Source organism: Moschus berezovskii, chromosome 2 (genome assembly GCF_049115385.1).
Source record: "Moschus berezovskii isolate FMDL1 chromosome 2, NW_MosBer_1.0, whole genome shotgun sequence".
NCBI lineage: Eukaryota > Metazoa > Chordata > Mammalia > Artiodactyla > Moschidae > Moschus > Moschus berezovskii.
This window is the reverse complement of record NC_142461.1, coordinates 52,180-79,958: the sequence shown is the minus strand read 5'-3', so window position 1 is coordinate 79,958 and position 27,779 is coordinate 52,180. Positions and strand designations below refer to the sequence as shown.

The following is a 27,779-nucleotide window of genomic DNA, read 5'->3' as shown; positions in this document are numbered from 1 at the left end:
TCTCCACCCGAGTCAGCACTGAAGTCACCTTCGCCGGGTGGGCTTGTCGGCGACCAGATCGCCGGGTCCGCTGCCCAGGTCCTGCAGAATGTTTGCTTCTGTAACTAGTTCCCAGCACGTGGGATGCTGCGGCCCGGGACCACGATTGTCAGAGCCGCCCCTCTAGGCTGTAAGGTTCGCTCGGCAGGAAGAGGCAGGTAGGTGGTGCACGTGAAAAAATCAATCAGGAGAACGACGGAAACGGCAAGAGGGGTGCAGACCGGGAAGGAAGCCCGCGCATGTTGGGCGTGGCGAGTCCGCTTCCAGCGCAGCCCCCCTGCGGCGCGGGCGCGGCGGGAAGGCCGGAGCCTTTGTGATGTCACAGCCCCGCCCACTGGGAGAATGGTTGCCATGGCGACGTAGACCGAAGGCCTGGGCTCCCTGAGCCCCGGGGCAGCAACTCAGAGGCTTCGGAGCGAGCGCCGGCGTGCGGAGCCGGTGGGTGCGCTCGGGACCTGGGCGGGATCCACGGGCGGGGTCGGGGCGGACACCTCGCGCGCCCTTCCAAGCCCCTGTCGCAAGGCTCCCTGTTCCTTACTCATCGCATAGCCAGCCGTCTAGTAACCCCTCTTCCATCCAGGCCCATGCACCCTCGCCACACGCCCGGACGGGCCAGACGTGGGTGTGGGGAGGCCCGGCCCTGCTACAAGCGGAGTACCCCGATTCCTTTCGTGGAGGCTGCAGCAAGCATGCGGCTGGAAGGGTGCAAGCTTTGGAGTCAAGGACTCTCGGGCGGGAGTCCCAGCCTCGGCCCTTCCTGGCTGTGTGACTTTGGACACTTTGCCACTTTGATTCCTCCTCTGCAGAATGCAGACTAGCTCCGCAAATAGTGAAAACAAGCGCCATGGTGGGGCGGAACGCTTGATGAGCCGCCAATGAGTGCCTGCCCCGGTCCTCAGGGAGCTTACATTCTGGGGGAATCAGGTAATCGACCGTTGTTAAAGGGATACATCAGCTCTTGGAAACTGGTTAAAGGGAAGAGGATGGGGTGGTGGGAAGATGCTTCTGGGGAGGGGCGGGCCTGAGTGCTGGGCGAGGGTGGGAGGGGCCGAGGCTCGGGCTGACGGTGGGTGGGCGGCTCTGCGGGCAGGACCAGCCCTGGGCTGCTGGAAGCAAGCAGGGCAGAGGAGGGAGGCGCTGCGGGTCGGAGCTGCAAGTGTCCTCCTGGTGAGCTTTGGGCAGGTGCCCGCTGTTCTCAGCGGTCGTCGGGGGAGGGCGGGCTGCGGGCTGCGGGCTGGGCCTACCCGGCTCAGACCCTGTCTCTCCCCAGCCTGGGAGTCTCCTCGAGCGGATGTCAGGTTTCTCAGTGCACGCTTCCTCCTTGGCGCCGATGTCGGAGATCCTGCCTCCTATAGTCAGAGCGTCACTTTCAACAGTAAGTGCTGGGCTGGGGAGGGCTTGCGCAGCGTCAGAGGCAGCCTTAGGGGGCCTGGGGCGGCGGGTTCAAGGTGGAATCAAGGCGACAGCGATTCTAAGCTAGGCCACGGACCAGAAATCAAAGGCTTTGCCAACTTCCCTAGAAACTCCATGCTGTAATCCCTAGGCTGCTGTAGCCAAGCCCCACCCCAGCCTGGGGCTTAACCCCCAGAGTTTATTGTTTCACAGCTGCGGGGACCTCGAGTCCCGAGCAGGGATGCTTCCATTCTGAGGCAGGAGGGGACCCGCTCCCTGTGCGCGCGCAGCTTCCGGTGGTGTGCTGGCGCCCTCTGGTGGTGATCGGCAGAAGCGCCGCCTTGGTCTCTGCCTCATCTTCACTCCATCCTCAAGTTCGACGAGTGTGTCCGTTATTTCCCCTTCTTATTAAGGCTGTGCACACTCGCCCAGCGTGACCTCACCAGAGTTACATCTGCAGCCACTCTCTTTTCAAGCAGGGCTGCATGCTATGGTTCCGGGCGTTGGGACTTCAGATCTTCAAAAGCATTCGTTTGAGGGGGGAACACAGCTCACCCCAAGACAGGGCGCAGTGGATGCCGCCGTGGAGGTGGGGCTCGCTCAGCCTTCCTGCAGCCTCAGCTGCTGGCCAGCCCCGCGCGCTGGAGGCCCGCACCTCCTCCCCGGGCTCCCGCTGAGTGGCCCCGGGCGTGGCCGCGGGGCTGAGGGGCAGAACTGGCCACACACCCTCTGCTTTGGTAATTTCTGATTCCAAAGGGTGCTGAGAGCCCCCGTGTGAAACTCCACCTTCTTGGAGGCTCCGCTGTGTTCTCTCTCTCTCCAAGCTTGACGCCCGCCGTGCTCACACCTTGCACACATCCACACAAATGCATGCACAGCCTGTCCTTTACTCACACCAATGGCCACACAACAGAAACGCTCCCTGTGCCTTCTTCCCCATCAACCCAGATGCTGTGCAGACTGCTGCCTATCAGACCTTGAGCTCCTGTAAACCCAGAGCTTCCAGCAAAGGCGCTTCCACGTGTGTGGGCAGCAGTCTCTGTTGGCGGCTGCTGTCCATGGCTGTCCCTCTTACGCTGTGTGCTTTACACCCTCCCTCTTTCTCATCCGCTCTGCTCCGGAGTAAACTGAAAAATGAAGAAAGGTTGAACTGGGGTTCCCAGAAAAAAGATAGCTTTGAAATGTTTACAGATAACAAAATAACTCTAAATGCGCTCACACAAAACAATGCAACATAATGGTGCTGTTGACGGAAAAAATATTCACAACCTACAAGTTCGGAATTATGTTTCATTCCCTGGGGATACTTGGGCTTCCTCGTGGTAGAGAACCACCTGCTAATGCAGGAGACTCAGGAGGTGCGGGTTCAGTCCCTGAGTTTGGAAGATCCCCTGGAGCAGGAAAAAGCGGCTCACCCCAATAGACTCGGAATTATGTTTCATTCCGTGGGGATACTTGGGCTTCCTCGTGGTAAAGAACCGCCTGCTAACGCAGGAGACTCAGGAGGTGCGGGTTCAGTCCCTGAGTTCGGAAGATCCCCTGGAGCAGGAAATGGCGGCTCACCCCAATAATCTCGCCTGGGGAGTTTCATGGACAGAGGACCCTGGCAGGCTACAGTCCACGAGGACGCAAAGAGTCAGACCTGACTGAGCACACACAAAAGTTGAGTTGTGTTTTGTTCAGTGTGAATTTGTCGGACTTCGTGCCTGGGAGAAACAGTGAGAACTGCGACAAGCAGGGGAGGGAGGAGGCGGGCTGCAGAAGTCCTGCAGGTTGGGCCCAGGTTAGGGAGCCCTAACAGCCAAAGGTTAGTGTTAATGAAAGAAAACCAGAGAGCCCGGGTTAAGGAAGTTAGGGCTTCTCCAGGTGTGGGGAGATGCAAGAGTCTGGGCTCGCTGAAATCATTCCTTGCATGTGCCTGCCACCTCCCTGGGGCCAGTGTCCTTCCTTTTCCATTGGCACTGGCGCCCTGGGATCACAGGTATTGTTTTCCTTCCTGGGTGCCCTGGAGAGCAGGAGTCACTTCAGACTGTGACTTCCTTGTTTATTGATGTGGCGGAAAATACTCCATTCTCAGAGGGGAGGGTGTTCTAGGCCTTGAGCTGGGGATGAGGTGAGGTGCTGGAGGAAGAGACAGAGGCCACTGTGGGCCCGTGTGTGGGGCCCTGTGGGCATGGGGAGGACCGTTTGGCTCTGCTGGGATGATGGAGACAGCCCAGGTCTACCAGTGTGTGACTGGGGCACCATTCCTCCCACCTTGAGCGGGAGTTGGGGGGAGAAATGGCCACAGCTCCATAGAGACATGGCTAGTCCGTGCCCTGGTGTTGAGGGCAGAGGACCTCAGTGGGGAGCTTGGCCTGGCAGAGGGGCTGGCCATAACAGAGCGGAACCCAGGCTTCCCAGGCAGGGCTGGTGGGGGCAGGGCTGCAGCACCCCTACTTCGGGGAGACTCGGCCTGTGGCTGGTCCCCCTGTCTCTGGGGGCTCCTGACATCCAGGCCAGAACCCGCCTGAGCCTCTTGGGTCCAGAGGTGGATTGGGAGGGAGTGATCACTGAGTGGATGGTGGTATCTCCTGAAGGCGAGACTGGGCAGGGCGAGGGGTCATTCCTGGTGAAGGAAGCTCACTGCCAGGGTCTAACCTGAGCAGGCTGGTCGGGGGGGGGGGGGCGTGCTCCCCCATGTCTGCACCTCCCGCACTGGGGACGCTCCCGCCCCGCATGTAGGCGTCCCTTCCCCCATCCGCTGCTGACTGTAGGGGTGGGGCTGGATGCGGTCCTTTAATTTGGTGATTTAGGGTTAGGGTTAGGTCCCTTCTCCCATCCACTGCTGACTGTAGGGGTGGGGCTGGATGCGGTCCTTTAATTTGGTGATTTAGGGTTAGGGTTAGGGTTAGGTCCCTTCCCCCATCCACTGCTGACTGTAGGGGTGGGGCTGGGTGCGGTCCTTTAATTTGGTGATTTAGGGTTAGGGTTAGGGTTAGGGTTAGGTCCCTTCCCCCATCCACTGCTGACTGTAGGGGTGGGGCTGGATGCGGTCCTTTAATTTGGTGATTTAGGGTTAGGGTTAGGGTTAGGGTTAGGTCCCTTCCCCCATCCACTGCTGACTGTAGGGGTGGGGCTGGATGCGGTCCTTTAATTTGGTGATTTAGGGTTAGGGTTAGGGTTAGGTCCCTTCCCCCATCCACTGCTGACTGTAGGGGTGGGGCTGGATGCGGTCCTTTAATTTGGTGATTTAGGGTTAGGGTTAGGTCCCTTCCCCCATCCACTGCTGACTGTAGGGTGGGGCTGGATGCGGTCCTTTAATTTGGTGATTTAGGGTTAGGGTTACCACTGCTGACTGTAGGGGTGGGGCTGGATGCCGTCCTTTAATTTGGTGATTTAGGGTTAGGGTTAGGTCCCTTCCCCCATCCACTGTTGACTGTAGGGGTGGGGCTGGATGCGGTCCTTTAATTTGGTGATTTAGGGTTAGGGTTAGGGTTAGGTCCCTTCCCCCATCCACTGCTGACTGTAGGGGTGGGGCTGGATGCGGTCCTTTAATTTGGTGATTTAGAGTTAGGGTTAGGGTTAGGGTTAGGGTTAGGTCCCTTCCCCCATCCACTGCTGACTGTAGGGGTGGGGCTGGATGCGGTCCTTTAATTTGGTTAGGGTTAGGGTTAGGTCCCTTCCCCATCCACTGCTGACTGTAGGGGTGGGGCTGGATGCGGTCCTTTAATTTGGTGATTTAGGGAACATGGATTTAAGTGACCCAGCCTTAGTCTGGGGAGCTGCAGAGCCGGGCTGTCCAAAGCCCGGGCTGGCGGCCGTGTGTGGGCGCGCCTGCTCGGTGCCTGGCACTGTGCTGGAGTGCATAGGTCAAGGGCACAGAGGCAGGCCTGCTCTCAGAGGGTTTGGGGCAGCGTGACCTGCTGCTCTCCTCTCTGCTTCTCGGACAGACCAGGCAGTCCCTGCACAGAGTGCCCCCCACCCCCGCACGAGCTTACTCAGTGAGCCACCCCCCCACCCCACCATCCAGGGCTTTCCTGGGGCACCCACACCTTCCCCACCCTCCTTCCCCAGCTTTATCTCCTAGTAGCCCTGGCCCCCTCCCCCTGCCCGTAGATTGTCATCTGCCTGAGGGCCGGGGGCTCTCTGTTTGCCTCTAAGGCTGCTGTCTTTTCCAAAACCCGGTACACAGAAAGCCCGCAATGAAATTCTGTTAGGCTGCAAGCTTTCCCCAAGGGTCAGGGCCTTCCGGCACTGCTTTCCAATGCCATGCTGAGTTCAGCTAGAGTGTTTAGACGGGGACGGAAGAAGCAAGACTCTGCTCACAGATGACGTGATCCTGTATGTGGAGAATCCCTGAGAAAGCTCTGTGTGCTCATAAAGGAATATAGCAGCATAGGAGAACACAAGGTCAGTACTCAAACTTGAGTTGTGTTTCCATATTCCAGCCATGAACAGTCCAACTTGGGAGTTAAGGGGCAGTTCCATTCACGACGGCACTGAATAGAATGGATATCCAGGAAAGGGGTGACATCGTGGGCTATGACCAAGCACGAAGACCCGGGAGTCAGTCTCTCCACCAGAATGACTCTCCAGCAGGTAGGTGCTGTCAGAACCTGGGACAGGACCTCCCCAGCTTCCAGGAGAGAAGTTAATGCCGAGGCGGGGGGATTTCGGGGGATTCTGGCATTTTGTGGCGTGGCTACCAGCCTCCAGCCTCCAGTCCAGCAGCAGTGGGGAGGGCGGCCTGAGTTCCTGGCGTGGCTTGCTGGTGCCAGTGTAGCAGGAAGAAGTCAGTTCTGACTCCATGTTGGAACTGTTTGTTTGACTTACTTTCCGTCACTTTTGCTATCATAATCATACAGAACGGCCTGCCTCAGAGAATCCTGCCCCTCTGCCTGACTGTTAAGGGCCTTTGTCCAGAACTCTGTCCACCTATGGATGGCAAAGAAGAAACTGACACATCCCCCTGCCTGAGGCTTGCCATTCTAGGAGATGTTTGCAAGATTAATGGCCTGTTCACGTTGCTTCCTCATCTCCTGCCGTCTCAGATCTATGAGAGAACCGGCATCCAGACCCCACTGTGTTGTTCATTCACTCAATTGTGTCCGACTGTCTGCAGCCCCATGGACTGCAGCACGCCAGGCCTCCCTGTCCATCACTGGTTCCCAGAGTTCGCTCAGACTCACGTCCATCGAGTCGGTGATGCCATCCAACAATCTCAGCCTCTGTCATCCCCTTCTCCTCCTGCCTTCCCAGCATCAGGGTCTTTTCGAGAGCCCACGAGATGGTTATTCTGAGGCGCGAGCTACCGTCTCCTCGATCTGCCGGCTCCCTGATTCAAGTCTCTCGTCACTCAGTTTCACTGGGCTCTCACGCGGCGAGCAGAGCTAGTTGCACTTGGAAACACCAGGATGGACAGCAAGGATCGTCCTCCAAGTTGGGCTGTCTGATTGCTGAAGGGCCACACAGAGGCTGGAACCACTTCCCTGCCACGTCTGTTGGTGGGAGTTTAGAAACTGGACCTCTTCTCTTGCTTTGGAGCCAGAGTCTTAGGAAATCTTTTCTTACAAATTTTATTTATTGATGTATTTTGGAGAAAACCCAACCCCCATTGCAGCCCCATCGAGGAGCATAGACCCATGCCTTTCTCTTGTGGCACCTGGGCCATGGGAGTTTCTGGAGGGCAGGAGTGCCCAGGGCCTTGGGGTAGGGAGGGGTCGTGCCTGTGCTGTCCAAGCCCACCTCCTGTATCTCGGTTTCCTTGGTTACCGAGAAGCAGCAGCATCTCCCGAGTCTTGTGGGGACTGCTCCAGAGCTGACCCAGGGAGGCCCGGGGTGGGGTGAGCTCCCACCGTCCTGGACAGGCGGACACGGGGGAGATGCTGGGACGAACCCAGACAAAGGAAGGGCGTGTGGACAAGCGCCATGGCGGCGAGAAAGGCACCTCGAAGAGGGACCAGAAGCCTGCACAGCGGGCTGGGCTCAGGGCTCAGGGCCGGGGGGCCGGGGGGCCGTGGGTGCTGCTGCGGACAGGCTCTGCACGGAGGAGGAGAGCCTGGCCGCGCGTCTCAGGACGCGAGAGGCACCGATTTGGCTGAGCTCCAGGCTCCTATAGGGCCCCTGGGGGATGTGTGGTGAGTTGTGGAGCGTTGGGGGAATTCAGCACTGATGCGGGGTCATCTCCACAGACCCAGTGACCGGCGGGTGACGGCAGCCACCCACCTGCTCTCGCTGTGTTGCCTGCCTGCCTCAGGAGGCGCCGTGGTGTCAGCTGACAGGGGAACGGCAGGGAAGGGGTCTCTGCGTCTTCCACTGCAGCCCCTGGAGGCCTGAGGAGGCTCCTAGCAGAAGGGTTGGCTGGGCGGGTGTCAGAGGCTCAGAGCCTGTGGCCAATGTGAAAAAGCATCCTGCTCTATCCATAGGAGCAAAGGGGAGGGGTGCCCAGCGGGAGTCACAAGCTGCCGTCATGGGTCAGGCACGTGTGCTGGAACTTTTGTGGCCCGTTTTTTGCTCAGTCCTCAAAACTTCCTGGCAAAGTCAGTATAATCATCGCAGGTGTGGGAGCTAAGGGTCATCTGGCAGGTGAGACCCCAGGGCTGGAGCCTCTGAAGTCTCCCTGGCCTGATGCCATGTGCACAGCTCTCACAAGCTGCTGAGTCTTTTGCTGTGGCTGTCACTTTTGTGTCTCCCCAGAGCATGGCCCAGAATCCATGGACAATAGTTCTTCAGTCACTGAAGAAAAGAAGCAGCATGCGAAAAAAGGCAAAGGTAATTCTGGACCTGGGAGTGCTCGTCCCATCAGTGGGAGGCAAGTGCTCACCCTCAGGCCCCAGATGTCCTCAGATGTAGCTTCTGGTGGGAAGGACAGTGAGAAAAGTTTCTGTTTTCATTAGAAATTGGATACTGAAACCTGAAATAACAGGAACGTAAGCAACAAAGTAGGATTTAGTTTTCCTCCAGTAATGAGGAGTGTGGGAGGCAGACCAGGGTTCTGTGGAGCTCTATCAGAAGCAGTCCTACAAAATCTTCCAGGTGACCAGGTTCTAAGTCTTTCTGCTCCACTATCTTTACTTTCGGGTCTTTCAACCACAAGGTTGTTGCCTGGTCAAAAAATGGCTGTGGCAGCTCCAGCCATCACAGCTGCTTCCAGACAGGGAGAAGGAGGAAAGGGAAGGGCTAACTCAGCCATCCTTGGGAAAAGATCTTCCCCAGAAGCCCCACCAACAGTTTCTTGCCACACTCCATCTGTTATGGGGCCATCAGTATCTGCAAGGGAAGCTGAGAAATGTAGCTTTTCAGTGAGTCGCAAGGTCGCCGCCTGTTAGGAGATAGAAAGGGATGCATCTGGCAGCACATGCCTTGTCCTCCGGGCCCTGCTGTGTCCTCCATGCCTTGGCTTCCTGGACTCCCTCCTGGTTCCTTGGCTGTCCCTACCCCCAGCCCGGTCCCGCAAGCCAGTCTGCTCCTCCTGCAGAGGTGTGCAGCTCTGAGCATGTTGCCTGAGCCTGTCCTTCTCTGGCCAAGCTCCCGCCCTGGGGCTGGGCTTCCCCATCCACCCTGCCCACGCCCACTTCCTCCTCCTGTTAGTTATCAAAACCCAAACCTGCCTAGAAGTAGAGACTGGAGGTCAGTGAACTCGTGTGCTCATCACCAGATCGGAAGCAGACGAGATTTAGCCATGTTTGTTTCACCTGTCCTTCTTCTCTTTTTTTGTCTTTGACAGAATATTTTACTGTTTCAAAATTTGTTGTTTCTTTTGAAGTGTAGTTGATTTACCCTGTTGTGCTATATAGCAAAGTGACTCAGCTATACACATATATACATTCTTTTTTATATTCTTTTCCATTATGGTTTATCCCAGGATATTGACTATCTGTGCTGTACAGTGAAAGTGTTACTCAGTCATATCTCACTCTTTGCGACCCCATGGACTGTAGCCCGCCAGGCTCCTCTGTCCATGGGATTCTCCAGGCAAGAATACTGGAGTAGGTTGCCATTGCCTCCTCCAGGGGATTTTCCTGACCCAGGGATCGAACCTGCGTCGCTTGTATCTCCTGCATTGTAAGGTGGGTTCTTTACCACTCGTGCCACCTGGGAAGCCCTGTTTTGGCTGCACTGGGTTTTAGCTGGGCACACGAGAGCTTTGTCTTCATTGTGGCGTGCGGGGTCTCTAGTTGGCATCGTGTGAACCCTTAGTTGCGGCCTGTGGGATCTGGTTCCCTGACCAGGGGTCAGACCTGGGCCCCCTCCACTGGCAGCACAGAGACTTAGCCGCTGGACCCCCAGGGAGGCCCCTGTGGCGCATGTGAGGCGCCACTTCTGAGGGACGGCGTGAGGTGTCTGTCTTTTTCTTTCTGACTTCACTTCCTGGGATCATCGCTGGTTGCATCCACGTTGCTACAGATGCTGCCAGGATAAACTCCAGACGTTATTTCACTCCTCCAGTGTGCATTTTTCAAATATCAGGACCTTTCTCACATGCCCAGCAGCAGATAACCAGGCCAACGTCAGACTTTCCCGGTTGTCTCAGGAACGTCTTCCCACAGAAGACTTGTTCTCGTCCAAAGTCAGTTGAGATCTGAGCACCTTCAGTCTTGTCTAACCGAGCAGAACGGCCTCCGCGCCCTTTCGCCCTCTGTGCTTGCCTGGTGGGGACGTGGTCTTATTAACCCTACAGCGTGTCCCTGTGGTGAGTACGTCTGCTCCCTTCCTGGCGGTGTCACTGAGGCTGTGTCTGTGGGCCCTGCATTTCCTCTGGCTCAGCGTTAACCAGGGTGCCTGAGAGAACCTGTGTCTGCCTGTGTGTGCACACCCCACTTCCCGATGGGCTGTGTGCCTTCACCTGCCTCCCTGGGAGCCACCTGGGAGCCCTGGGTTCAGCCTGATCCCGCATTGCCGATCCCAGCTGTTCACCCACCAGTTTCTTCTACCCATGATGCTTGCATTGAGCTGAGCATGACATTAAGGGCCAGGGGTCTGCTTTATGGCTTGGCTGTCTGTCTTCACTGAGGTACCATTCCTATGCAGTGCAATGACAAACCTCCAGGTTACAGTTTGATCCATTTTGATAAATGTGTACAACTCTGTGTACAGCCTCTACCCCGTTTGCCATCTAGAACGTTTCCCTCCTTTCTCCCGAGGATGGATGATGGTCTGCTGTCCCCATCAGTTCAGTTCAGTTCAGTCACACAGTCGTGTCCGACTCTTCGCAACCCCATGGACTGCAGCACACCAGGCCTCCCTGTCCATCACCAACTCCTGGAGTTTACTTAAACTTACGTCCATCGAATTGGTGATGCCATCCAACCATCTCATCCTCTGTTGTTGCCTTCTCCTCCCACCTTCAATCTTTCCCAGCATCAGGGTCTTTTCCAATGAGTCAGTTCTTCGCAGCAGGTGGCCGAAGTATTAGAGTTTCAGCTTCAGCATCAGTCCTTCCAATAAATATTCAGGACTGATTTCCTTAAGGATGGACTGGTTGGATCTCCTTGCAGTCCAAGGGACTCTCAAGGGTCTTCTCCAACACCACAGTTCAGAACCATCCATTCTTCCACGCTCAGATTCCTTTATAGTCCAGCTCTCACATCCATACATGACCACTGGAAAGCCACAGCCTGCCTGCCCCCGGCCGGCTGCCGGGCACCTTTATAGTCCAGCTCTCACATCCACACATGACCACTGGAAAGCCACAGCCTGCCTGCCACCGGCCGGCTGCCGGGCGCCCTCGGAGCCCCTGACGCTCCCCTTCTGTCCTTGTTCATCTCCCCACCGGGGACGGGGCTTCGCCGTCGGCAGGAGCTCCCCTCCCTTCAGTCCCCCAGAGCACAGGTCCTGTCGCCCATCCTCTTCCTTCCTTCTTTCGTCCTGCTGGCCGCGTGGGACCCTTTGAGGTGTCTGAGGGCCTGGCTGGTCCAGCGGGTGCTCTGTGACAACCCTTCCGTGTGCACGTCCATCGCCGATGCGTTTGTGGGGAGAGATGGGCTCCGCGTCCTCCTGCTCGTCCACCATCTGCTGTTCTGAGGCTGTTTTCCCCGCGCGTACCAGGAGGACTAGAACTGCTGCTGGGATGTTAAACTTTAGAAGTCACTGAACATCTACCAGAGCGACTGTACCAGCTCACAGCCCACCACCAGGTGTGAGGGCTCCGGTCACTTCGCGCCGCTCCAGCCCTGGGCACCGGCCCTTCCTTTCTGGGTTACCTTTCTGGCATGCCGCTGGGCATGCGTTAGCATCCCGTGTTCCCCGTGACCAGTGAGGGGGACGAGCTGTGTTTACGGGCATTGATGATTCTTCTCTACGAAGCACCTGCCTTCGGCCCACTTTTCTACTCGGTTGTCTGTCTCCTTAGTTTAATGATTCCTGGGCTTCCCTGGCCGCTCAATGGTAAAGCATCTGCCTGCTAATGCAAGAGATGCTAATTCGATTCCTAGGTCAGGAACGTCTCCTGAAGAAGGAAACAGCCAATCTATTCCCGTATTCTTGCCTGGGAAATCCCACGGACAGAGTCCATGGGGTCGCAAAGAGTCAGACATGACTGAGCACATACAAATTTCCTTTTAATTTGAAGATATTTTTTTAACGATGAACCCTGTTTCTTCTAAATCGAGGGTAGTAGGAAAGCAACCATATTTTTAAGCCGTTAGGTTGGAGCCCTCTGGGTTCCATTTTCTCTGACACCTGGTGAGCTGGGCTGTGGGAACATCTCCCTTATGCCTGGGTGGGGGCAACAGGACTGGGGTCCTTGGCAGCCCCAACCTCCCCAGCACCCAGGCGCTCTGCCTCGCTGCTCCCGCGGCTCCTGAGGACACAGCCGCTGTGCTGGCCTCCGCGCCCCTGCAGGCAGGTGCGGCACACGCCAGGGTCAGTCGGTTGCATCGCTTACAAAGGGCAGGCGGAACTTCTCTTCCTTATGGCCTCGGGGTCCCTGAGACGAAACGCGAGGACAGAGGGCCAGGAGTGTAGCAATATCTGAGACACAGGGAAGTCTGTGTTCACACGGTCTCTCAGATGCCAGGGACAGAAGCTAAACAGGCTAAACCAGGCAGGGAAGTTTATAGAGCTGGGAGGTCCAGGCTCGGACTGCAGGCACAACTGGATCCCAGAGAGCGTCCGCCGTTCGCGCCTGCTTTCGTGGGCGCTCCCTCGCTGGGCGGCCGGGACGCCGGGACCCTGGAGGCACAGATTGCGCCTGGTTCTCCAACGGGACCTCTCCCTCCCCAGCGTCCAAGAATGTTCCTGACCAGCCAGCGAATCCTTTCCACATGTCTGGGGACGTGGACTTCTTCTTGCTCAGAGAACAGGAGCGGAACAAGTCTCTCTTGGTGAGTATCTGGAGGGAGCCTGCCCGCCTCGGCCAGAGCGCTGGTCCCCCGGCACTCTCGCTCTAGGACAGCCGATGGCTCACACCGCCTGGGAAGCCTCCTTGACTCCGCCCGGCCCCCGGTCTCTCATCCTACTCTCGTACCAGTTTCACCACTGCCATCCCTGGGCTTTTGTCACGGGGGCCCCCAGAGAGTGTCTGTCCCAGAGCCTTAGCCAGCGTGTCTTATCTTCTGCGGAACCTGGAATAGACGCTATCCCCTCCTGACACCCTCCCTGACCCCCAGGCCCTATGAGACCCCGAATGCTCTAACGTTGCACAGTCCCCTCTCACTGGACTTCTTGGGGGCCAGACACATGCACACGTATGTGCACACACTGCTTGTGCACACACACACAGCTGTGTCTGTGCAGTGCTTAGGAGGCCCAGGATCAGCCCTGTCCCCCAGCACACGCTGTGTCTGCACGCTAGCAGAGTCTCTTGCACCCCCATGTGCCCAGCTAGTCCACCCCTCCACTTCCCTGCAGCATGACGGACCTTACCCCTCCAGGCTGAGGGGACTCACCCAGTGGGCCATGTTTCTGGGACACGTGGTCAGAGGCACAGGCGTGGCCAGTGTCCCAGGCTCCCTCAGGGGCTGCCTGTGTACCCCCAGCTCAGGGCTCAGCCTCTGAGATTCCTCAGGCAGAGGCTCCCTCTGCCAACCTGACCAGGACCAAGGACACTCGGGGACAGGTAGGTCCTCCGGCTCTACCCCAGACCTGATCAGGATTCCACGGGGTGCCAGTCATGCTTCCACCTCCTGCCTGGATGGAGGGGCGACAGACCCTGAGCCAGTCTGAGAGGTGCTTGAGGCAGTGCATCCGCACACGCATGCACACACATGTGCACACATGTACTGTCACACTCACACACTGTTAAACACACAGACACATGTGCACACCCCACACATGAGCGCACACACTCACACACAGACACACACTCATCCATGCTCACCCACACACATGCACACACACCCGTGTACACTCATGCACATTCACGCACATACCCATACACACGCACATGCACACACACGTGTACAGTCACACATTCATGCAGACACACACTCATACATGCTCACCCACACATGCACACACACCCGTGTACACTCACACACATTCATGCACAGACACTCATACACGCACGCACATGCACACCCACACACATGCACACACTCACACACGTGTACACTCACGCACAGACACACACTCATACACGCACACACATGCACACACACCCGTGTACACTCACACATTCATGCAGACACACACATTCATACATGCTCATCCACACACATGCACACACACGTGTACACGTGCACATTCACACACAGGCACACACCCATACACACATGCACACGCACACACACATGTACACTCACGCATGTACACTCACGCATGTACACTCACGCACAGACACACTCACACTCATACATGCACACACTCACCCCCTCACTGACACACACTTCCCCTTCATCCAGCAGTGGCACAGCCTGGATTTCCTTCTCCCAGCCTGGACCAGCCTCAAGGACCCTCTGCCTTCCTTGAGGGCCCCCTGCCCGCCCTTCCCACCCTGCCCCCCCAGCACAGCCCCAGCCTTCTCACACTGAAGAGCCTCCCAGTCAGTGCCTTCAAACTGCAGACCTTTTCCCACTGGAATCCTCGCAGGTGGCACTTTCCCAGTTTTATTGTACCAGGACACACAAATCAGGGCCCACCACACATTAGAGGGAAACAGGCGTTGTTACTGGCAGGACCAGTGGGATGTTGGATTTGACCAGGGGGAGCCGCATGCAGGCTCGAGCCAGCAACATCCTCAGGGCCTGGGTGGCAGGAGGGGGTGGGCACTAGGCCACCGGGAAGAAAGCCCCCCCCCCAACCTGAGACCCCCCCAAGTGAAGGGCTGGGGCGCTGCAGATCCCCATTGACCCCCAGCCCCAGGTCACCCCCAGTAAGTAGCAAGCTTCCTTATCAAACTTGGAAACTGAAGATCCAGCTTCTCTGAGCCTTGGTTTGTCAGATTTAGAAATCACAGCCCAAGACATGCGGTTTTAGTGTGACCTTCGGACAGATGAGGCAGTGACCGTGTCCCTGCACCCCTGGACTGGAATCGCATCTGACCAGGGTTCCCCAGTTCCTCTGGTGCCCTGCCTGCCTACACCCCATTCTCCACAGGGAGATGCCCGTCACCCCTAGCGCTTCCCCCTGCACAGAGCACATGCACAGGCCCCTACACCCCTCCAGGTGTGCGCCTCTGCCTGTGCCTGTCGCCTGATGGGACAGGCAGCGGGGAGGGGCTGGGCCCGATCTGTCCGTCCCCACCCGACCCTACCCTCCTGCCCGCCTCCCGCAGGACCGGGAGCAGAAGAAGAAGCTGCGGGTGCATGAGAAGATGACCTACTCGTCCAAGGTGTCTGCCAAGCACACCAGCCTGCGCTGTGAGCTGCAGCTGGAGGACGAGACGGAGGACCAGGAGGAGCGGGCTGAGCAGCTGCGCAGCTTCCACGAGCAGGTGGCCTGGAAGTTCGCCATGACCCGAGGTGCACCCCGTCCCCCAGCTCGCCCCCCCCTGCCCCGTGGTCCCCAGCCGCGGTCCCCAGCCCTGGTCCCCAGGCCCGCCTTCGCCCTTCCTGTACAAGCAGCACTTTTAGAGGGCTTGAGCCATGCGGGGTTGTGGTGCAGTGTGTGTGTGTGTGTGGGGGGGGGCCCACCACATGCCCGACCTCTGCCTCCCAGGCCACAAAGATCAATTCCAGATGCACTGCCAACCAGCAGCCTTTGAACCCTGGTGCTGCGTGCAGTCAGAGTGCTGACCTGCACCGTGAGCGCAGGCTTGACTGTTGTCAGATGAGGCATCTCACTCGGCTCGTCTGTCCTGGGCAAGTCAGCGTGTCCTGCTGCTGCCTCTTCTGCTGATAACTAGCCTCGTGGGTCCTGGGATTCAGGTCTTCACTCACTGCATTTAGTGAGAGGGAGCTGTGTGTGTGAGCTGTTGTTATTTTCATCACCTGGTAAGAAGTCTGAAGGGCTTCCCTGGTGGCTCAGATGGTATAGAATTTGCCTGCAACAGAGGAGACCCCGGTTTGATTTCTGGGTTGGAAAGATCCCCTGGAGGAAGGCATGCAACCCACTCCAGTAGTTTTGCCTGGAGCATCCTGTGGACAGACAAGCCTGGTGGGTGGGCTACAGTCCATGGGGTCACAAACAGTCGGACACGACTGAGGGACAAAACAAGGAAGTCTAGAGTACTAAACATATGCATCAGTGTTCTACCAATGAACTATAAACCAATAAGCTTAAAGAACCAGTTGAGGTCAGGGTCCTGGACCCCTTGGACTACAGGGGCCCTGAATGTGAACATGGAGAGACCCCAGCCTCCGCCCCTGACACCGAGGCTTGTTATGTCAAGTGTGGAGCTCTGCCTGTGTCTTATCTCTGCCTCCACCGCCTGTTATTGCTAAGACCCGGGAGCCACAGGGGGCATCTAAGTGGGCAAGACTGGACCCAGCAGGTCTGACTTCCTTGAGGAGCTCAGGACGGCCAGGCCAGGCGTCTCGACTTAAATCAGGCCTCCTGGACCACAGCACGTCCTTCTGGAAAGGAGCGGGTGTGAAGGACAAGGCCAAGAGCCCACAGTTGCATCCACAGCGGGGGCGCCCCAGCCCGTGCTCTCAGAAAGGCCGGGAAAGAGACCCCGGGGGCCTTGACCCCAACTGCGATGCCTCGCTGCTCATGCTCCAGAAGGCAGCCCTGATGCCCACCCCAGCTTCCTCCCACCCGGCTGAACCCTGCCAGGATGGACTTAGCCTCTGGAGGCTTGTGCGTGTGCTCAGATGCTCGGTTGTGTCCGACTCTTTGTGACCCCATGGACTGTGGCCCACCAGGGTCCTCTGTTCATGGGATTTCCCAGCAAGAACACTGGAGTGGGGTGCCATTTCCTTCTTCAGGGGATCTTCCCGACCCAGGGATTGAACCTGTGTCTCTTGCATCTCCTGCCTTGGCAGGTGGAGTCTTTACCACTAATGCCACCTGGGAAGCCTTGCTGGAGGCTTAGGGTGCCCCAACTAGAGATCTTGCTGCCTTGTTTTCTCTCTCATCACCCCCTCCTGTTACTGTCCTGGCCAATAGACCTTTCATCATGACATCCAGCCAGGTGAAACTTCCAGGATGGGCTGTCCAGAGCCTCATTCTAGGGAGAAGGGTGCTACAAGCAAGAGCAACTCAAGTCAGACTCAAGGAAGGACTTCCCACCTGGCCAGACTCCAGCCATGGAGATGCTCTGTATCTGCACAGCCTGGAGGCGGAGCTCGCTCCGTCGTGGTCCCTGTTGTGACCCAGGCCTCAGGACCGCCTGGCTCGCGGGTCCCCGGCCACTGCCTGGGGGGGTTGCTCCCACTGCCCGCCCACCCCCAGATGCCTCATGCCTTTCACTGCAGAAAAGAAGCTGGAGCCCAACGCCATCAACAGATACGAGGACCGGAACCGGCAGATGCGTCTCATCCAGGTAGGCCGGCTCCCCCGTGGGCCCCGCGCCCTGTCCCCGTGGGGCCCGCATGATGCCACTCCTGCCCTCAGTACGCCCTGGATATGAAGCGGAGCGAGATCCAGCGACTGGAGAGGCTGGCGGCCCAGGAGGAAGCTGAGCTGGAGCGGGCAGAGACGTTCCTGGAGAAGGATGCGGCCCTGTTCGACGAGTTTCTCAGGGAGAAGGACCGCAGCTCTGTGCAGGCGCTGAGAACATGAGCCCCCCGCTCAGGCCTAGCCCAGGCCTGCATGCCCACCACTCCCCCAGCCCGCCTGCAGCGGCCGTGGACAGACCCCTGCCCTCAGTTCAGGCCCCTGTTTGGCAGCTCCCCCGCTTGCAGCCCCGACCGAAGGCAGTGTGGACACTCCCCTGAGCCCCTTCCCCTCCGCCCCACTCCCTCAGGGCTGACAAGGAGTCCAAAGCCAAGATGGAGAAGATCCTGGAGATTCCTGAGCTGACCACCCAGATCATGAACATCAAGAGGTGAGTTCAGGGGGCGCACTGGCCCCGCCGTGTCTCCCAGAGCCCAGGGAGCTCCACGCAGCATACCGGTCTGCACCCCGATCATGTCCGGGAGCCCAGGCCCTGCCGGTGACCGAGGCCAGGACACGGGGCAGGGCTCACCCCGAGGCCTTTCTGCCCCGGGAGTGGCGGTGACCTGGGGACTGAGCTGTGCTGCCCCGCAGGCCGGCCCTCTCGCCTGCGTGCAGGGTCCGGGTTCCTCCCCTCCGAGGGGCCCAGGGATGGAGCCTGACCTCGCCTGTCCCCTCCCGGGTGCAGCGGAATCTCCAACTTTGAGGACGCGCTGCAGCAGCACAAGATCCACAAGGACTTCCTGTGCGAGCCGGAAGTGCCGCCCCGGAGCGGGAGGAGGAGCAGGAGGAGGAGCACTCGGCTCTGACACAGGCCGCGGAGGCGGTGGAGGCCTTCGAGAGCCTGCTGCTGTCCTCAGTGGGGGACAAAGGTAGCAGGGAGGGGCGGGTGCACCCGTGTCCACTGGCCCGGCCTCTCCATCTCCCAGAGCCTCCCCCCAGGCCTCTCCATCCCCCAAAGCCCCCCACCTCCAGGCCTCTCCATCCCTCAGAGGCCCCCAGGCCTCTCCATCTCCCAGAGCCCCACACCCCTCCAGGCCTCTCCATCCCCTCAGAACCCCCCCAGGCCTCTCCATCCCCCAGAGCCCCCCAGGCCTCTCCATCTCCCAGAGCCTCCCCCCCAGGCCTCTCCATCCCTCAGAGCCCCCCCAGGCCTCCCCATCCCCCAGAGCCCCACACCTCCAGTTCTCTCCATCCCCCAGAGCCCCCCAGGCCTCCCCATCCCCCAGAGTACCCACCCCCGGGTCAGGTCTCCCCATTCCCCAGAGCCCCCCCAACCCCCACTGCTCAGCCCACACACTCTAGGAGGTCATTGGCCAGCTCTCCGAGCAGCCCTGCCGCTTGGGGAGACCACGGGCAAGTGCCTGGGACCCTGAGCCTCTCCTGGCTTCCCACAGGACTGGAGACCAAGGGGAAGCTGAGCTCCAGAGGTATGTGGCGGCCCCCGGCTGGAGGGGCCCCACTCTGGGCTGTGGGGATGGGCAGGTGGACAGCCCCCCTCTGCTTCCACCAGAGGGGCAGAGCTCCAAGAAGCCTGCCAAGCTCCTGCAAGTGATGCGGCTGTGCCAGGCACTGTCCATGACCGTCAGCCAGCAGCAGGGCACCCTGCCCAGCGTGCCCAGTGGGTGGAGTCCAAAAGGTGAGTGGGCATGGGGAGGGGGTGATGGAGGAGACTGGCCTGCTGGGGAGCGGCCCCCAGTGGCGCCAGCTCAGAGTGCCTGGAACAGGGAAGAGGCTGAGGAAGGGCCATGTCCAGTCTGGAGGGTCTAGAGTTAAACATAAGCCTGAAAATCGAGGTGTTTCCTGAGCAGACACTTACATTCGTGTGATTTGGTGAACTTGAGCTTGGGGTGGCCCACGTGGGTGCTGCTGGGACAGTCAAAGGTGCATGGCGGAGGCAGCCGGGGGGGTACTTGGGAGAGGACCCACCTGCCCGGACCCTCAGAGTCCAGAGTGCTGGCCAGGGGGCTGGCAGAGTCCCTGAACCTTGAAAGGGAAGCAGGAGGTGTCTGGATTTTCATATAAAATATCCCAAACTTTAATTATGACAGTTATTTTCAAGTCTTATGCAAAACACGATAAGGAACAAACCAACCGACCAGATCCAGCTCTGGTGACTCACCCCGTAACCCCTGCAAGACCCCCTCGGGGACCACCGAGCCGCCCTGGGACCTGTCCTGAATGTCTTCCTGTGATTCCCTGACACCTCCCCCGCCAACACACACACACGCCGTGATGACTGACCGCAGGACACGCCTGCCCCATCGCCGCCTCCGGGGCCCCCTGCCCCTCCAGTACAGTCACTGTACACCCCAGCCTCTCTGGGCGGGCTCTCCACAAGGTGCAGAGGGGCGGGGGCGCCTGGCAGCCAGGCAGGGCTGCACCCTGGCCTTGCCTCAAGTCCCCGCCCTGGGGTCCGGGGCTGCAGAGGCCAGGAAGTTTCGGCAGGGTGCCGACACAATCAGACCTGGGTCTTGTACCTTTTTCTCTGATTTTGTGGTGCACATGGCGGATCACCAAGCACACAGGCCAGGCACGTGCAGAGGTTAGCTCTGGTCCCCATAACCCCTCCGCGCCGGGCTGTGGTCTCCAGCTCCGGGATCGGATGTGCGTGTCTCCTCTGGCGAGGTGCCCTCAGCCTTGGAGCTCCTGACAGCAGGGAAAGTCCCTGGAAGCAGAGGTCGGGGACCTCTGCCTGCCAGCCCTGTGACCACGGCCACCGTGCACATCTGGGCAGGTCCCGGGCCGCACAAGGCACTTGGCTGGGAGGGCGAGTCGGAGCTAGAGTCCAGCCTGGCCCCAGGCTGTGTCCTCTTGAAAGGAAGAGCCTCAGAAGGGCGCCTTCCAGGTCAAGAGTGACCTTGGGCAGGTGACTGGCTTTCTGACAGCAGGGCTCTCGTGTGCCGATTCGGTGGCATCTGTGTGCGTGGGGCCCCCTGGTGGCTCAGACGGTAAATCCGCCCGCCAGTGCAGGAGATGCAGGTTCAGTGCCTGTTCTGGGAAGATCCCTGGAGGAGGAAACGGCAACCCACTGCGGTATTCTTGCCTGAGAAATCCCACGGACAGAGGAGCCTGGTGGGCTCTAGTCCACGGGGTCGCAAAGTAAAGTCAGCGTGCACACAGGCTGAGGCACAGGCCTGGCGGTGTCCTCGCCATCGGCGGGGCCCTGTGACGCCAGCTCTGCGCTCCAGGAAGGCTGAGCTGGAGCCTCGGAGGTCTCGGCCCAGCCTCCTGCAGCTGCAAGCCGGCCTCACCAGCTCCGGGGGTGGCAGAGCCTGCGTGTCCATACAGGGTGCAGGCTGGGAGGGGTGACGGCAGCAGGACTGAGGTTGGCCAGGTCCCCCCAGTGCTTGCAGTCCTCACAGCCTTCCCTGTGGCCACTGGGCCATGCGTGTCCAGCAAGGTCCCTGACGTGTGGTGTGGCACAGCAGCTGTGAGAGGGGCCAGCGATGACACGTGTTAAGGAGGGAGCGGGGCAGGGAAGGCCCAGGTGGGAGGGAAAGAGTGGGGACCAGGGAGGGGCCTGGCAGTGGGAGCCGTGGGTCTGAGGTCGGGTTGGCTCCTGGATCTCAGGAAGGAGCTGCTGGGGCTGGCAGCCTCGAGGCGGGAGCCGCGATTTATTTTAACCAGAGTGAGAGGGACTGACCGGGCGTGGTGTGACCGGGGCCACAGGAGGGGCCGAGAGGAGGCTGGGGCCACGGCCTTGGCTGCCGGGGGGACAGAGGACGGGACGAGGGCTGGTTGGGGAGGTGCCCCAGGCCCCGACCCCGTGTCCCCGCAGGTCCAGCTCCACCCTCCCTGTGGAGGACGACCTCGACAGCGACGATGGGGAGGTGAGTGCCTGCTCCCGCGGGGCTGCGGGGGGGGCCCGCTGACCTGGGGCCTCACCCGGCTCTGCTCACAGGAGCTGGAGCTATGCTTCACAGACCCGCAGCAGCTCCTCGACGTCTTCACAAAGCTGGAGAAGCAGAACCTGTCCCTGGTCCAGAACACCCAGGAGATGGAGGAGGCTGTGGAGGAGCTGAGCTTCACCCTGAAGAACACCCAAACCCGCATGTAGGTCTCAGGCAGGGCTCCGCGGCCGGGTGGCCCACCCTGCCCTGTCCATGGTGCTGGCCCTGCCGGCTCTGGGGAGAGGCCGTGTCCTCTTGGGCCCGGAGCTGAGGTTCAGAGTAGGTCAGGCGGGTGGAGCCCTGAGGGGCTGACCTCTCCCCACCCTGGAGCAGCCTGCAGTCGGATGGGGGCATCTCCACGGACACCCCCAAGGTGGTTCTGTAATGATTATCTTACTGGCTCAGCAGTAAAGAATCTGTCTGCAATGCAGGAGCTGCGGGTTCCATCCCTGGGTCGGGAAGATCCCCTGGAGGAGGAAATGGTAACTCACTCCAGTATTCTTACCTGGAGAATCCCATGGACAGAGGAGCCTGGTGGGCTACGGTCCATGGGGTTGTAGAGTCCAACATGACTGAAGCGACTGACCACACGCGCATTTATTTTACTAATGATTATAATGATTAGCACTGTTATTTGTTATTTAATAGTAGTAATATGATCCAAGCTACTTGACTCTCCAGCCTTCGTCATGTAGTGTTTCCTGCCCAGCGTTGGCTCAGAGTAAGTTTTCTGGAACAGAAAGAGGCGTCAGTTTTATTAGCCTGTTTGGGCAGGGTCTGGCTCCAGGTGAGGCCGCTGGGAGCAGGGGATCACCGCTTTACTCCCGAACCTTGAGTAAGCACCCACTCTGGGTCAGGCCGGGGTCTGGGCCCTTCATAAATAAGGTAAACCCTGCCCCATGAGCTGGCAGCCCAGGGGAGCTGACTTCGAGGGGCGCAGATTTGCCTTGTGGGTAGTAACACATGCTAGGGGTAAAGGGTCCTATGAGGAGGAGGTTGAAGTGGAGGTTGGCGGCAGATGGGAGAGAGCAGGGGAGGCTCCCAGGGAGGGTGTCCTTTCAGCCGTGGACTTCCTGAATGATGGGACACCACAGGGAATCTTGGGGGAAGAGGGAACCGCGTGCAAAGGTCCTGAGGTGGAGCCAGCCCACAGCTCTGACCACTTGTGTGCTCACGTCCTGTTGACCAACACCCTGCCTTGGATAATTTCCTACCAAGAGTCTCCAGAATAATGCTGAAACACGAGCTCTCAGGAAAGACTGTTTCCTGCCAGTGCAGTAGGTCCAACAGACTTGGGTTCGACCTCTGAGTCGGGAAGAGCCCCTGGAGAAGGGAACAGGTACCCACTCCAGTGTTCTTGCCTGGAGAGTCCCATGGACAGAGCAGCCTTGCACGCTCCAGTCCAAAAGACTGGACTGGGGTCGAAGAGTCGGGTGTGACTGAGCGCACACACAGTGGGGAAAAGGCATCTTTTTATCCCAAACACCTAGGAAAGAAATAGAAGAACACAGTTACCCGCCCCCCACACATCTGGTCCATGTAAAAGGGGCGTTGGCTGCAGGGTCACTCGTGTCCAGGCACTGGACGTAGAGGAAGCTCTAAGGAGCAGGCTGGACTCTTGGCAGTAATGCACCACTGGGAGATGCGCCGCTGACTCTGCAGTGGACACTCAGGGTTGAGGGGAAGTCCGGCCTCTGTTCTTATCCTGGGTGCCCTGCTTGCCCCCTATAAGGGCCCAGGCCTTGAGGGAGGGTGTGTGTGAGCTGCAGGTGGTCCACCTGGCCACCCGCCTCTGAAGGCCTGGGAGGGCTGGCTGGACCATCTCTGCTTCCTTCGCACTCAGGCTCCTGGCCTCAGCCCCACAGCCATGGGGCTGCATCCTGGAGGGCTGCCAGGGGGCGGAGGCACCCGTGCTCATGACAGAGGGCCAAGGAGCCGCTCCCGTGGCACTTTGCCTAAACACATGAAAATGTCGGTGGTTCTGCTCACCTGGGCGGAGCCTCAGAACCACCATAGGGAAAGGGGCACCTCTAGACCCCACAGGCACAGCTGGCTGAGCGACTAGTGTCCTGCTCACTCTGGTCAGGACTGGCATGCCGCTGCCCACAGTGGCCAGACCCATGCCAACTATAAGAGCCAGGGTTTCTGCTCCAGAAACCCCAGCAGACAATGCATGTCTGCCATGACAGACTTAAGAAAAAATTAGTATGTTTCATATAAAAGGTGATTGTTGCAATCCTATTCCTAGTGAAAATGAAAGTCACTCAGTCGTGTCCGACTCTTTGCAACCCTATAGACCCTATGGAATTCTCTAGGCCAGAATACTGGAGAGGGTAGCCTTTCCCTTCTCCAGGGGATCTTCCCAACCCAGGGATCGAACCCAGGTCTCCTACATTGCAGGCGGACTCTTTACCAGCTTAGCCACCAGGGAAGCCCCTAAGAGGATTAAAAACTTGGGCTCGGAAAACCCTGTCCAGTGAACGTCCACAGCATCATTGTTCCCAAGAGATTAAAGGTAGAAACTGCCTAATGTCCACTGAAGAATGACTCTGGCAAAGCCTGGTCTCCCACGTGGTGGACCCAGTGGTCGTAAGAAGAAATGAGGCTCTGACCAGGCACGTTACAGGAGAGACAGACCTGAAAACAGTGCTGGGTGAAAGAGGCAGACACAAAGGGACAGACGCCATGGGGCTCCGTGTTTATGTCCAGGAGAGACGGAGTGGAGGGGGTGGGCGAGAGTGACCGGGGGCTTCTCTCCAGTTAATGACACTGTCCTGAAATTAGATTATGATGGTCACGAAAAAAATTGGACATTTCGAAAGAATTTTATGGTGAATTCTATACCTCAATAAGGCAGGTTTGGGTTTTCCCTTTTTTTTTTTTTTAGCGTGGATTGTTAAAGATGTTAGATTTCCCCTGCGTCTCACCAGGGCCTCTGAGGCTGGGGCTCTTGGCCCTCAGCTTGCGGCAGGGCCAGCAGGCTCAGAGGTGCTGCTGCCCTTCAGGGACCGGGAGGTGAACCAGCTGAAGCAGTGGATCGCCACGCTGATGACGTCCATTGCCAAGGAGGAGGAGATGGCCGCGGAGCTGGAGCTCAAAGCCCGCGTCTTCCATTTTGGTGAGTTCAAGGGTGATCAGGAGGTAAGGACCCCGGATGGGCAGATGGCAGCGGTGGGCACGTGGCCATAGCCCCAGTGGAGGGTGGAGTCATCCCCGCCAGAGGGGCCTAGACCGCGGGAGAGCCAGCCGGGAGGCACGTGGTTCTCCGGGGCTGCCATGGTCCTTGCCACTCACCAGGCTCTGGGCTTGACCCACGGGCACCACTGGACATGGCCCTTGGCCCCAAATCAGAACCAGCCGTGTGTTCACGCCCCATGAATGGGCAGCTCCGCAACACCCCTCCTCCATCCCTCCTTCCTTCCGTGAAATCATCTGCTTCTTAAACACTCAGTGCGTCTGGAAGTGACCCTGCAGGGAGGCAGGCAGGCACGTCCCCAGCCAGGCCGGGAGGGTGAGAGGACTCAGAGCACGGAGCCCAGGGGCCCAGGGCCTGCACCCAGCTTCCTAGTTCATTCGATTGCTGTTGAGAGCCTCCTGCCTTCCGGGCCAAGTACCCGGAGCCCCGAGAGCGGGCCGGGCATCTACCCCCAGACTACCAGGCACCAGCTGTACCCTGTGCCTCCTGCCCCCCGCCCCTCCCTCTTGGCCACCCCAGGGGACAGGGGTGTTGTGTCTTCTGAACATCAGAACAGGCTGAGAGAGGCGGGTTGTCTAGCTGAGCACTACAGAAAGCAGGCCACAGAACGTGGTCCCGGGGGGAGCTGAGGGCAAGGCAGGGGCAGAGTAGGTCACGGGGCCTCAGTGGGCACCCCCTGTCTAGGCAGGAGCCCCAGTAGGCACTGGGACCCGGGATCTGGCTGACCACAGAGGCCCAGGGTGCGGCCCTCTGCCCAAGAAAAGCCCAAGTGTCCAGCTCTGTGCCCCCTGACTTCCCGAGCACCCCCTGCTGGCTCGGCAGAGCCCCGGGAGGTCAGCCGGCTGAGGCATGGGGGCAGCCCGGGCCCGTGCGGCCCCACTGGAGGGAGGCCTGCCCACCTCACAGGACAAGCTGCTGGAGAGTCTGAACTGCAAGGTGCTGGACGTCTACCAGCACTGCGTGGGTGGCCAGCAGGAGTCCAGCCTGGGCACCGTGCAGATGCTGGCCACCATCGAGCACCAGCTGGACGAACTGCTTGAGAACCTGGAGCACGTGCCCCCAGCCCGCATCGAGCAGGCCGAGAAAGCCAAGGAGAAGGAGAGGCGCCTCTAGTGCGTGGGGGGCCCTGCACATCCCCACCAGCTCTGGACTGGCCCTGAGGACAGGGGCACGCCCTGGGGCTCCCCGCTGGGAGGGGGTGTCTGGCTCACACCCCACAGGCTCAGCCCAGTGGGAAAGTTCCCTCCATTGGGAGAGGCATGTGGTGGCCTTAGGGACCCCGGGAGCAAAGTGACGGGCAAACCCCCACCTCCCGCACCCAGCCGCCAAGGAGAAGGGACAGTGAGAGGCACTTTGCGGGCAAAGAGCTATACTGCCCGAGCCCGGGGAGGGAAAGGGCCGGCCTGAGAGCCGCCGAAGGGGAGTCAACGAAGGGTGTGCCCCGTGGGCCCGATGGGTGCAGGCCAGTTCCCGGCCACCTGGGTCATTCGGTCCCAGCAGAGTCCTGAGGCACGGCCATCTGCGATCAGCCATGTCTTTCCCACACACAAGGGCTCTCCCCCTGGGTCCCCAGACCCTGCTCAGGCAGGCACTGGACAAGGTTTGGTGGCCTCAAGTACAGACAGGAGGACTCGCGACTGCTGACCTTGCTGGGGCCTGGGCTTTCAAGGTGGCGATGCATCAGTGACCAGGGAGGGGAAGCCAGGAACCTGGGCCTTCCGGGGGGTAGATGAGCCTCGAGCCAGGCCCTCCCAAGCAACCAGGGCCAGAGCCAGCAAGGAGGTGGGGCAGAGCGGCACCGAGGTCTGAGGCTGCGTGGGGAGGAGCTGGCGGCCTTCTCCGGGCCTCTGGTCGGTAACCTTGCCCTTCCTGCACCCAGACTCTGGGAAGAGAAGGCGAAGCTTTAGAAACAGCTGCAGGAGGAGCGACTGCTGCGCGCACAGGCGTGAGCCCAGGCCAACGTCAAGAAGAAGGTAAGCGAGGCCCCGAGGAGGCGTGGCCCGGGGCGGGGCGGTGTCGAGGGGGCGTGGCCAGGAGGGCTAGAGGCTGCAGACCCGCCAGGTTTCGCCCACTTTTGTAGACACACTTGCTGGGGTCCTGTGGGGAGACGGGTCACCAGAGCAATGTCAGGGTGGAGCCAGGGTCCCCATCTCAGGCCTGCTCCCCGCCACCTGCCCCTGAGGACCTACTTCCTCTGGGCAACCTCCCAACCCTCCCTAGGAGCACTGGTGCCCACAGCTCAGTGCCTCCCTGGGGTCCCACCTACATTCCAGCCAGACCTCAGGCCAAGGCCATCACCCCTCACTGAGGGTCCCCCAGCCACTGCGTCCCCCACCCACAGCGTACGGGCCGGAGTAGCCACTGGCCTGCTGGACTTGTGGTCCCTGAAGAGTCCCGATCCTGACCCTGACCTGAGGACCAGTGTGGACCCCACGGAGTCTCTCCTGATCCTCGTGGAGAGAGAGATGTCCCTTTAGCCTGGCGTCTCCCGAGTTTCTGGGTGCCTCCTTCCTGCCCTGCCCCCACTCACCCAGGGCCAGCACCCTGGCGTGCAGGCCACATAGATTTCCCTACCCTGGCCCTCTCAGAGGCCCTGGCCTGTCCGCAGACCACACATGACCTCAGCCACCGGAAAGGTTGGGCTGGGCCTGGGCCCCAGGCTCCCGTGCGCTCAGGGCAGGTGTCCAGCCTCAGCCCAGGTGCAGTGAGGCCGGGGTGCAGGCTCACGGCGTCCCCTCCCTGCAGTGGGGCAGGAGGCTAGTGTGCCGATCCCGGCCACCCGCCCTGAAGACCACGGAGCAGTCCGAGCACGAGCTGATGGACAAGAACAGGGCGGAGCCGCTGTTCTTCTTCACGTAGCGCGCGGGCCTCCCGCTGGCTGAGCAGAAGCAGACGGAGGCGTGGGGAGCAGGGGCGGAGCCTGCACGCCCGCACGGGTCCCTCACCCCCCACGCTGTGCCTTCGGACTCACCTGAAATAAAAGTGGTGTCTCTCGGGCGCCTCCAGGCCTGTCTCGGGAGGCGGACACAGTAACAAACTCAGTCTCCGCTCATTGTCACTCAAACCAGGAAGTGATAAGGGTGAGAGGAAGAGATGGTTAGATGGCATCACCGACCGAGTGGACTTGAGTTTAAGCAAACTCCGGGAGGTAGTGGAGGACAGGCAAGCCTGATGCGCTACAATCAATGGGGTCCCAAAGAGTCAGACGTGACTTCGTGGCTGAACAGCAATGCTAAGGGGTGAGCCCGTTTGGACTTCCTGTCAGTCAGCTGCTGAGACAGACGTGACTGGGGTGGGAT

At 59.5% G+C, this 27,779-nt stretch overlaps 1 pseudogene across 1 annotated transcript; it reads left to right on the top strand.

Moving 5' to 3' along the window:
• The first annotated feature begins 513 nt into the window (after positions 1-513).
• LOC129542349 (cilia- and flagella-associated protein 100-like) lies at positions 514-27,517 on the top strand (annotated as a pseudogene). The gene is made up of 18 exons (XR_016038917.1): positions 514-963; positions 1,310-1,414; positions 5,862-6,012; positions 6,673-6,917; positions 8,110-8,184; positions 12,637-12,737; positions 15,128-15,314; positions 17,211-17,278; positions 17,350-17,511; positions 17,700-17,782; positions 18,080-18,263; positions 18,683-18,821; positions 21,173-21,224; positions 21,296-21,447; positions 24,215-24,425; positions 25,387-25,592; positions 26,360-26,453; positions 27,226-27,517. The product of XR_016038917.1 is annotated as a cilia- and flagella-associated protein 100-like (transcript).
• Positions 27,518-27,779: the final 262 nt, after the last annotated feature.